We start from the raw sequence: 12,611 nt of genomic DNA on the forward strand, positions 1-12,611 counted from the left end.
GTCTTCGATCTGACCCATATATGACCTAATCTGACCTAATTGCCATCCTAATTTGCTGCTCATTAAGCCTAAAGCACACACTCCACGAGGAAATATATTTCAAAAAAAATGGTACCTACCCAATCATCATGAAACTGTGTGAATACTTTGATAGGTATTTAGATGAAATATCCAGTCAGCAAATTGATTATCTTTTCAATTTATGTCAGAGTACGTTATCTTGTTCTCAATGTCACATGCATTCCGCCCTACGCAATGAATGATCCAGAGGTATTTATGTTAGTTGCTGAGGATTGCGCCAAGGCCTTTGTCCATCCATGCACCTTCTCAAGCAAAACTTCAAAATAGCTCGACAGCCCAAGGGGCTGATGGTTAAAGTCTGAGGCTTTAAGCGCAAGGGAAACAATATGTTCTTTGGTTGTTCAGAATTCTCCAAAATTCCTTAAGCAATGGACATTCTTGCAAGATCCACCATAAAATATGGAACATTATGACATGCCACTGCAACCAAATATGTTTCGTCTAGTGAAGCAACATAATAGGTTGATAGCTTGAACATGGTAACAAATAAATTGTTAGACCAGTGAAGGGTACAGTAGGCATCTCCAGTGCTTCGACGGAGCGTGGTAACCGGTCTCTTAAGGCTCATTTGGTTCGTAGAAAAAAAATTTCTCATTGAAATATTTTTTCTAAAAACATGATTCCGAGAATATGATATCTGAAAAAATGATTTCGGCATGTTTGGTTGATGATGAAAAAGTGACATATTACAAAGTGGTTTATGTTTGGTTAAGCATTTACTTTGTTAAAAAAAGTTGTATAAAATACCTATTCAATCCTTCATAAAAAGAAAGACCTTAGCTATGGCTTAATGATACTTTTGGGGAAAAAAGGGACCCCAATTTCCAAATCTCGTATTCTCCATGAATTTTTCTTTTCTATAAAATATAGAAATTTTATTCTTATGCAAATGCTACTTTCTCATCTCTTTTTTTTGAAAACTCTAATTAAACAGCCGATATTTTTTTGTTCTTTCTCATTGACCACACTTTTCCCTCTCTTTTTTTTCCGCCAGGATCCGGCTTAGTTTTGTCCGTCCTAATTATCAATAAAAGTTTGTTCATTTTCTCTCTTTCCAAGTTTATTTTCTCTGCGTACTCTCTTTTCACGAGACATCCATTGTTCTCGCGATCCTGGCCATTGGACAATCCTAACATAGGGTTATTGAAATGGGAAGATGATCTGATCCGCTTAGAAGGAAGAAGGTAAAAAAGAAAGAAAGAAAGAAAAACAAAATTTTGGCACAAAAGGTCGATTACCCCGTTTACAAGAACTTAATTAGTTGTTCTTTTCCATCACAGGGTTCTGAAAATCTGGTCTTTGAACGATCTAGGAAGACATATATGTATCATCTTTGCAATCCAGAGGAATATAGATTGCAGGATAAAATATGAACTTTTTCCCTTCAGAGAGGCCTGTAAAAAGTGGATTATTTGGTGATCTAGATTGCCAAATAAAGGCGTCCAAGTGTAATCATAGCCTTTTAAGAATGGGGATGTTTTAATGATCCAGGTCACCAAGTAAAGCAGCCTAAATCTAAATTCTGGGATAATTGTAATACCCACCAATCAAAGTACGCATGCACCTTTTTTTTGTTGCTTATTTTTCTACTCTAGCTTTCAGGATATAGCAACAAACCAACAATCTCGCTAGAGCCGAGAGTTTTCTAGTTTAATTTTAGCTTTGCAGCGCTTTTTTGTGCTCAGCTCAGAGTCTCGGTTGAGTAGAAGTATCAGGATCTGTGCAAGGATGTGTTTAATTCTACTTCAATTATGCAATAAATAAATTTTGAATATATATATACAGAGGCAAGGAACTCAAATAACACTCTCTAGCTAGCTTTTTTAGATGAGGTCGGGATGATCCAATACAGGTCTATTAGGCCTAATCATAGATTGGCCATAATAGTTGTGATTGGATCCGAATGAATTTGGATCCTTTAGGTCGAGATCCTAGATTGTTATAACAAGCAGGAGAAACTATTGGAAATGATCAGTTTCGAGATTGCAGCTGGGATAAGTGGGAATTTTGAGCAAGTGCAGGATTCGTGACGCTGAAGAAAATAATAGAAAGAGACTCTAACGGAAAAGCTGCAGGCAGTCGAAGTGCAAGGCCCTTTCTAAGTTTAAAAATTTATATATATTTTCTAGAAGGTAAAGGAGAAAACTTGTAGATAAAGTTGAAGGCTAATATGGAGATTAGGACTCGTTTTGGGCCCCTGATTGCGGGAGAAATGAGTACCAATTTGCTGTTAACCAAGTTTTGCCGCATCACATGAGCAATAAGTTGCAGAAAATCCAGTTTCGAAATTACTTCGTCGAGCTTGACTGCTGGATTAGTTTCGACGCAAAGCTTATTTTGTTGTTAGTCTTGACACACTTTTCTTACTTGTGGTATTGTTAGGCTATATATTGATGTACATATAGTTGTAACTTGAATTCAAGATACAGAGAATAAACATATACTTTTTATATAGATTTTTAACATAACACTCTGAAAGCACTTCATCCATGTCACTGATGTTGATGTTCACAATATCTTATATGGATGCCGCGTGCGCGTGAGTGGCTGAAGACAAATGGCTGTAAGGATCTGGTTAGAAAAATCTGAAGTTTGTTGAAGCATCCATCTGGACTGAAGTATTTGAACATTAGTTTCTGTTTCGGATTGCAGAGCATAAAAGTTTCGTGCTTGATCCACTTTTGAATATGTAGGATAATTGTTAAGCTTTAATCTGAAGAATGCTCCCCATCACACAATGTCATTGGTTAGTAGACTAACTCGGAAAAAATAGAGGCAGCGGCTATAGGAGTTGTGACGGTCTGATTTTTTACAAGGAGAATCATGAAACTTCATATACATCAAAGTATTAATCCGTCTTGTCGAGCCACTCATACGGATCTCCTCCACTAAATTTTGGAAAATCTATTTTGGATTTCCTAAGCCCTTGCCTTTTCGGTTGTGGACCCCTATAATCATCCTCGATGTATTGGCAAATCTAAAGACCATGTTCTAATTGCAATTCCATATGATATCTGCCTCAGCTAGGGACTTTGGTGTTGAGGTTCCAGGACTCCTACAATTTAAATCTACCCATTTTGCGAAAGATTAGAGTAGTTATCTTCTTTCATTCTCTTCCGGTATAGCCTCAAACATAATTCTTGTAATAAATTAGGACTGGGCAGAAGGTGTTATTTGGATTTTTTAGTTCTGTATAAGTACCCAAGATCTACCAATTATCTTCTTTCATTCTCTTGCAGTATAACCTCAAACATAATTCTTGTGACAAACTAGAACTAGCCAGAAGGTGTTGTTTGGGTTTCTTAACTATGTATAAGTACCCAAGATCTACTCAGTACATAATCAATATAGGATGCCCTTACATCCTCACCAGATAAATGATCTAAATCTATTCAAATTTAATCACAAATACCATGATCAACCCGTGGTCAGTCCCAATGGACCAATACTACGATGTCTTCTAGTCCAGATAGGCTATAGACCATGTTGGCTCGGATATCATTTATACTAACCTAGGATCTCACCCAAAAAAACTAGCTAGAAAATATTAGTTGAGTTTCTTGGTTCTGTATAAGTACCCAAAATTTACTCGTTGCATAGCCAATATAGAACTAAACACATGTCTGCACAGACCTAGGCAATCATCTTCGCATCAAGACATTCTTTGGTCGGCAACTGCTTTGATCGTCGCTCCCTTTCGGGAAAAAAAGCTCGACACCGAGGCAAGTCATCTGAATCTCACGTGAACCTCAATCATATTATGTTGCCCATTATACTGAATATTATCATATGATAATCCATGGTACATGGAATCAAGGATCAAGTGCTGCCACTTGCTCTGGGACTGGCTGCTTAAAGGCCGATGCTTCGAAACCCTGCTTTACAAGTTTCAAAGGAATGCCAATATCCAAAAATTAGCTGAGACTGTCGACTGAATGCTGCAGGCTTAACCTGGAATACAAGACAATAACAAGAGTGGAAACTTGCTCCAAATGATCTAGAGCTTGAATCCTGCCTGAGGTGCTCAAAACATGGACGAGTGGATGAGCCTAGGTGGAAGTTGGAAGCCTCTGAGGACTTCTCTGCTAAATCAAATTAAGTTGTAAATTAAAAATTATCATTTCCTTCATAGCTCTTAGGCAAGATTAGACTTCAAAGTCATCTTATATAAATGGCGTCATCAAATGATTAAGTAAAAAATTGAAGCAACAAGAAAACATGGGCTCAAATAATGCAAAACTTAGAATGAGACATGCTGAATGTACGCGCCTAGACTTAAAAGCCTGCTTTCAAGGGTAGATGCATTCTTTGGGTCATCCAAATGGAATCCTCTCAATTCTCGTGCTTTTGTATTTTTCAAAGTGTGACGATGTGTTATGGATTTCTAAGGTGCAAGAGCTTCAATCAACATTTTCTTTTATTATTTCAAAAGAAAAATATGTGATTCGATTTGTGATCAACAAGCGTTGTAGTTGAACTCTTTCCTTCACCTATGCCAATTATGAACCTGTTGAGAGAAAATAAAGTAACTGGGTATTTTGGGTTCGGGGTAACTAATGTTACCATTTCGGATTCAAGCACTTTTAGATCTTCACATAGTTTGAAAACTCGCCGGGTCGACTCAAAACCTAGCCAAGTCAACTCGACTCAGCAAGTTTTCAAGTCGACTCGATAGGAGACTCTTGGCTTGCGTGGTCTTGACTCGGCTGATGTGGAGTTACTTGAAATATGGTTCAAGTCATTTGAAGAGTCTTAGACACTTCAATTCTTTTTTCAGATTTTCACCTAATGTTAAAGGAGTGTCTTTTATTATATTTAATGTATAAGAATGCTAATAGAATATAAAAGGTTGGGACTTTTATTTCTTATTCCTCCCAAAAGTTCATTATTCCCAGTATTCCCAACCATCACCACAAATCAAAATGTTACTAATTCTCTTCAATGTCATGTGTCAAGGGGTTCTACTGGCTACCCTCCTAACACTCGGTACCAAAAGAAATCATTGCCGAACTACACTAATACTTTTGATTGCTAGTCAGATGAACTTAACCAGCCAAGAAGTTCATCATCTTCTCCATTTGCATCACAGATCTTCAGAGTTTTCTATCAAATTTTCGATGTCTATTATACTCTGCACTAAAGAATGAATGATTGCGTGTATTTATTTTAATTGTCGAAAATTATATATAAAGTTATCTCCGTTCATTTAACTTCCCAAGCAGAAGTCCAAGAGCTTAGGATTCCAAGGGGCTAACAATTAAAATGGTTTGAGCAAAGTAAGAATGATTCTTTGATTCTTAGAAATTTTACAAGAATTCCAGAAAATAGCATTGAACAATGATGATATTATGGTATTGCGACCAAATATGTCTAATTCTCAATCGAGCGAAGCAATACAATATATTGATAGCTTGGACATGCTTGCATATATAACAATCTATTAAACTGACAGCAATGTGAATTTGATCAACTTAACCCAAGCAAGTATTGCTCTATCTAGGCTTATCATATCTAAGGGTCATCAAGCTAAGGTTAAAGTTTTATGCGTGCACACATAGGCAAACACATACGAGCTTAACTAGTTTTCTAGCCAAATGAACTCAAATAGACCTTTTATTGAGCAAGCCAAAGCTGTTAATTAAGAACCCTGGTCTCTTGCAACCTCGTGGTTTGGAATCTAATACAAATTGTTTGACTGTCGAAAAGTTCTGATATAGTTAAGTATATGTGATAAGAGTGATGAATATGTACATTTAAATTATTAAAGCAAGAATATCTAGTTATGAGAACCACAGTTGCCATGGCTTTATGCCACCCAGGTTTGGAGAGAAGGTGATTCAAAATGGTTGTTTAAAATGGGAGGCCAACCAAGCAAGCCCATTCATGTACTCGAAATGCCCACATTATTATCAGCACTTGCAAACCAAAAGGGTAAAAACCACCTAAAAAGCACATAAAATTTCACTTACTTTCACAAACCACATAATTGTTGTTTTTCTCTTCGTTACAAACTTTAGATGCTACCCATGTCCCACCTATCTCTACCCTTCAAGTTAAAAAAAATAAAAAAAATACAAATTAAATAATTAAAAGAAATCTAGAGAGTAATCCTAATTCTACACCCCGCCATGTCGAGCACTCAAACCTAGCCAATCATTCAAGCCGATGTCATTGACCCATCCTAGCTCTCCATTACTCTTGAATTATACTCTATAAATAGGGTTCTTAACCTTGGTCAAAATAAAAGCAAGAAGTTGAAAAAAGACTACCACTTTGAAAACTTATCTTGCACAGGTTCTTAGACGAGTGCGGTCTAGCATGGGCCTTACACGTCTATTATCCATGATTGTAAAGAATACTCAGCGATGGAATTTTCTATTAAGAACGACCACTTTCTCTCCAATTAGTAGCTCATGGATGAATCAACAACCAAGCATGCCCTGGAGTCCTCCTCTACAATATCAATGAGATTATAAAAATGTGTTTTCATTTTACAAACATACTCATACTTTATCAACAAAGGTCTGCTTACAATCATCATCCTTGTGGGCCTAGCCACTTATAATTAACCGATTATTATTGACAAATCCATTTTGGCACACCTAATGTATGCCAAGGGCTCCATGAACCTTTGTCTCTCGCATGTCCACATTCATTCTCTGTCCAACATGATGCTGATATGGTAGTTGAGGAGTGACCTTATCTCCTCCTTGTTTGGTTGGAATAAAACAACATTAGGTTAAAAATGCTTAAGTGTCACTTTTTGAATTTTACGAAGAATAGAAGGCAGCAACAAAGAAAGGTAACAGGTGACCAAAAATGAAGGATAAGTGGCTCAATCACTTGGCTAAAGTTACTTTGTTCCCCTCCATGAAATGTCTTTAACCATCGTTAGTTAGTTGATTGGTTAAATTTAACTAGCTAAAAAGTTGAGGTTCTTAGCGGATTAAATGCAGCCTAAACTTTCACTTAACAGCCTATATTACTCATTTATTAGCGTGTTTTTTATCAACATATTTTTTTTTTGTTAGTACGATTTTATTAGAGTAATTTTAGATATTACATAACAATTTATATTAGTCAGTAATATTTTTCATTGTTAGTATTATTTTATATCAGTCTATATTATTTTTTTATATAGAGTCTGTATACGAATATATGTAATTTTTAATATGTGTCGTATATTCAACAACTTCAACTATTGTAACCATGGTGCGCCGTACCAATGTACATATCGACCGTGCCATACCGGTACGAAATTGATACATGGTACGAGGAGCGTACAAGTGTCAGTATGCCAAACTGGCCCCACATCGACGGACATATAGTAGGATGGTACCAGTATAGGTCCAATACTAAGATGGCGAACCTTGATTGCAACCAAATGGGCCTAATAGTTCCAAGAAATAGAGAAGAAGGTTACCTCCAAGCAGCCAACATTGACCTCTTTTGCCGAGAAATAACATTTGGCCCTTCAACCTTCCTTCTTTCATATACTCATTTTCTTGTACTCTTTACTTTTTCGTAACTTGGCAGGATGTACTCACGTTAGAGCTATATGAATTGTCGTTTTCATCAATATATATATATATATATGATGTTTTTTTTATAAATATTTTAATAATTTGTGACCTATCTAGGGATGCAAATGGATCAGGTCGGATCCGAGTCGGATTGGGTTTGGTCCGAGACGGGTCGGGTTTGGTCCGAGTCAGGTCGATCTTCTTTGAAAAGAATTTGGGCAAATTTAATTTGGTCATATCATAATTATGAGGTGCTGGGTGCCCTATGACTCGAAAGGCTTGCAATTGACCTCCGGTCAGAACAGATGGCCTATGGCTTACTAACTAAGTCGGCCTGCAAGCCAAATTTCATATCACACTATTTTTTATCCATATGACTGATCGGACGGAACTTGGTGTCTCCCAGCTCCCCTCTCACGAGGACAAAAAAAATCCCAGAATTTCTTCTAGAATCCAGTTCCATTGCGGAAAACTGGCACATGACCCATATTCGGTTCGGTGTTCCCTCACTTCCTCCCTGCAAAAGTTAAGAAAAACAAAAACCAAAAAACAGAAGGAAAAAAAAAAAAAAAAGCCAGCTACCGAGACACCTTGAGAGAGAATCCTAGCGGACCAACAGTACCACGACCCACACACAAAAAAAAATTCTCTCTTTCTTCGGATCCATTCGAGTCGGATCGGATTCATTCGGTAAATCCAAATTCGATTCAAAAAATGATTTGGATCTAATTTTAGAATTTGATCCGGACCCGTGGATCTTAAAATTCGGATCAGATCGGATCAAATCTATACGGATCGGGTTGGATCTCGGATCGATCCGATCTATTTGCAGCCTTAGACTTTTTCGATCGAGGCGGAGCAACAAGACTGGTTCGATCGAGGCGGAGCAACAAGACTGCGGACAAGCCGGAAGGGGTCACGAGGAGGTCACCTGACCGGGAGGTTGTACGAACTCGAGTACCGGCCTCCAGGACTACGATGGCGTTGGACGAGGCTGGCAGCTGGGAAAGCATCACGAAGAGGTCACCAGACCGGGAGGTTGTACGAACTCCAGTACCAGCCTTCACTCCAGGACCGCGCATTTCGTACATGGCGTTCAAATCCACCGATGAACCTGGATGGCGATGCGGCAACCAACTTCGGGATGGATCCAAGGGCCATAATTGTTTTGCCATCAATTATTTTGCCATGGTGGGCTCTGCGAAATGGACTTTGGAAGGTACCGCGTGTTGCACGTGCCCTGTGCACCACCGAGCGCCTTTGGTGGACCATCGGGCAATTCATCACCATCAACGCCTTATCTGCTCCTCCTGTGAGCCCCACCTGATCAGCAGCCCACATCCAAGTTCAAACCTACCACCGATAGCTTATGCACATACGTATATAGTCGCGTAAAATTATAAACCACTGTTGTTATAATATAAGCTCTCTGACCATTATAAGCCTTTTAAACCTCTCTCTCTCTCTCTCTCTCTCTCTCTCTCTCTCTCTCTCTGATGAAAATGTTTGAGTATGCTATTAGCTTTAAGATTTGATTTGCTGCAGATCGAGCTTCCTGTTGTCCGATAAAAGATGTTTTATTGGATAATAAGGTGCAGTTTGGAGAGAAAATATGCGAAGAGTGTTTAATTTTCTTTTGATGCGAGCTCTGCCACAGAATGCAAATATATCCAATACAGCGACCCAATTAAAAATATATATAAAAGATTGTTAAAGATGAGATTTGAAGAGAAAATGTGAAAATCTGTACGAGTGTATGTTTAGTTTCATATTAGTTAATTATTAGGTAGATCTTGAGTACTTATATAGAATCAAATAATCAAAATAATACTTTTCGGCTAGCCATTTTATGTAAGGTTCTGCATTGTTATAGAAAATATATGACTATTTAAAATATTTAGAAAGTTATATGCATGAGGTAATCTACTATGCATATAAATAATCCAAACACCATCAGGTGGGATGGCATGTCATGCTTGTTTATACGCTCATAATGCTTAATAGTCCAATATTTAGTAACATAGGTGGAAAGATTAAAAAACTAAAATAATTGCACTGTAAATTATCAGTCGCGTATCAATCATGGAAGCAGCAAGACCTCAAAATTTTCAAGAAAAATCAGGATCTAAAAAACAGCAAAATAGAATGAATGATTGGATCCTGTTATTTGTCTAGATCTGTAATTGTCGATGCAGTCGCATCACAACGAGGACGGTCGTGCGACCAACCGCAATAATGCAGGTGGAAACCGATCTTGTGAGCAAAATTAGGATGCGTCCGACGGACAGCTGACATTATTTTATTCCAGGGCCCTTGGAAGTTGGAACTATGACCTATCCGTGATGCTTTAAGAACGGTGGCCCTCTTGCTCACTTAGATATGATCTCCAGGTAAATTCAATGGGTGTACGTGAATACGTGTTAGAAAAGGATGGCATGCGACCAGTGAACGGTTAGGTGTATCATCTTATCATAGATTGAAGAAAACGTGGCTGTCCTTTTTTTGATTAAGAATCTTGATCACCACCCATGCAGCTTTTTAAGGAAAAAAAAACACTCCAGAACCATTTATGCTTAAATTCTAAATATTTGAAAAATATTAATTAGTCATAAAAATTTTTAATTCATTGCAATATGACCTAGCTGTCTGTATTCATTACAAAATGTTATAGCATAAAGATCGTATAAGAACTATTTTTTGTAAAATTTAGGAACTGGCCATCCTATTAACTTGGCAAGAGGATTGAGTACTTTAAGATCTATGCAGATGGATGGCTGACGAAGGATAGACCACTTCGAAATTTGTGCAAATGGATGGATGATAGAGGATGGACTGTTTCGAGATCCGTATAGACAGATAAAAGATAAAGGATATAGTACTTTGAGATATATGATAGGAGAAAGATTGCTTTGAGATTTTTAGGAGTAAATAGATGATAGAAGATGGAACGCTTGTGAGATATGTGTAGGTGAATGGATCACTAACAAAGTGTTTCAAGATCTGTGCAGTTAAATAAATAACAGATGGAGCGCTTCAAAATATATGCAAGTGGATGAGTGATAGAGAATGGAACACTTTGAGATCTATATAGGTAGATAAATAATAGAGAATAGAGCGCTTTGAAATTTGTGCAGATAACTGAATGACAAAAGATAATCTCTATGAATCAAGAATATTTTTTGTTGTTTCTTACTCTGTGAACGATGTTAAGATCCAGATAGACAATTGAGCTATATTACAACAAATTTGAAGTTTTGCTGGCTAATTGATACTTTTTAGTTCTAAACTTTTAGGATCTAAATATAAAAGGCTTAAACTTGAAGAGGTGTTTCTATAATTTATTTCTAATTTTAATTATTGTGCTTTCCTACGGAGAACAATTGGAAATGAAACCAAAGTGCCATGACATCTCTTGTGGGACTAATCATGTGATCTCATATTGTATCATGATTGGGTGAGCTGAACTGCCCCACTGCATCTTTATGGATATAACTCATACACGGAAATACTTGACTATATTATTTTATGCTAACCGCTAGATCCAAATTAATTTTTGGATAACTTTATCATATCGAATTCAGATTCTATGTAGAATCTGTTGTCTCATTAGATGGAACATGGATTATATATAGTATATATAAATATAGAAATGCGAAGAAAATTGGCTGCATGCTTCACATTAACCCTTTTCCTTTAAAATTTTGCTTTACACTTTTTTTCTTATGTATACTCTTCTTAAATCTTGACCATTTCTATTTTAGCTTCGAAATCCTGACAGATATTTAGATTTTGATTATATTTCAATCAAACTAATTATATATAGAAATTTAGATCTATTTTAAAAATGATTTCAATTTTTAGGAACTAATTATTTACTTCCAAATCATGCTCCTTTTACACTAAAAGCTGCCATAAACTGTTATGACGAGTTTTTTTAGTTTTGAAAATTGTTAATCCTTAGCTACTCAGTTCACTAGAATCATGTTGTAAATTAAACCTTAAAAAAAACTTGGATCTAACTTGCACGTGATTATTCATTTCAAAAATTTAATCCTTAGCTAGTTCAGCACTTACTTATTTTGATGGATCCAAGGCATTAAAATGGCAGGGAACGTGGGAGATATAGTCATATGTTTATAATGCCATTCTGTAATTGTGGTTACAAGCCACGATAATTATTTTTCTATTCTTTTATATTTGGTACATTTTAGGATGATATATATTTACATACATACTATATATATATAAAAAAATATAGGCTGATATAGGATCATGCTAACAAAAAAAAAAAATTATTGACGGATACAAATTGTTACATAATCTCTAAAATTACTCTAATATGATCGTACTGACAAAAAAAATAAAATATAGTCTAATATAGGATCATGCTAATAAAAAATAATATACTCTGATATATGATCATGCTAACAAAAAAAAAATATTATGGGCCGACACAAATTGTTACATGATTTCTAAAATTATACTAATAGGAACTAGCTACATATAATTCATATTAGACATGATATGAGTGAAAAAAGAATTTTTGATGTTAAGTGTATAATTTGCCTTTCTATATTCATGATCATGTGGTCCTAGCCAATGTTTCTTTCTTTCTTTCTTTCTTTTTTTTTTATTTTTTTTATGAAGTTGATTGGACACCCAAAAGGACTTACCCTAAAACCCCCAATCCGCAATGTCTTTAGAGGAAGGTCCAGCAGATTTTGAGGGTCTTCTTGCAGGTACGCTGCAACAATGTGTGTGCCAAATACCAACCTCTCACTTTTTAATAGATAAGTGTGTATGCTATCAAGTCTCGCCAATCTAGCAATTTGTATTTTCCTTTCAAATAAAAACCCATTACTAACCTTTTTTTTTTGGCAATTTCACATTGTCCTTCTCTAGTTTTTTTTTTTTTTCAAATTTCATGCTAGAAAAAAACCATTACAGATCCCCAAAGTATATCCATAACCATTAAAAATTATCATCTAAAGATAGCCAAGGTGCATG

The sequence above is a fragment of the Phoenix dactylifera genome, chromosome 2 (assembly GCF_009389715.1).
Source record: "Phoenix dactylifera cultivar Barhee BC4 chromosome 2, palm_55x_up_171113_PBpolish2nd_filt_p, whole genome shotgun sequence".
Classification (NCBI taxonomy): Eukaryota; Viridiplantae; Streptophyta; class Magnoliopsida; order Arecales; family Arecaceae; genus Phoenix; species Phoenix dactylifera.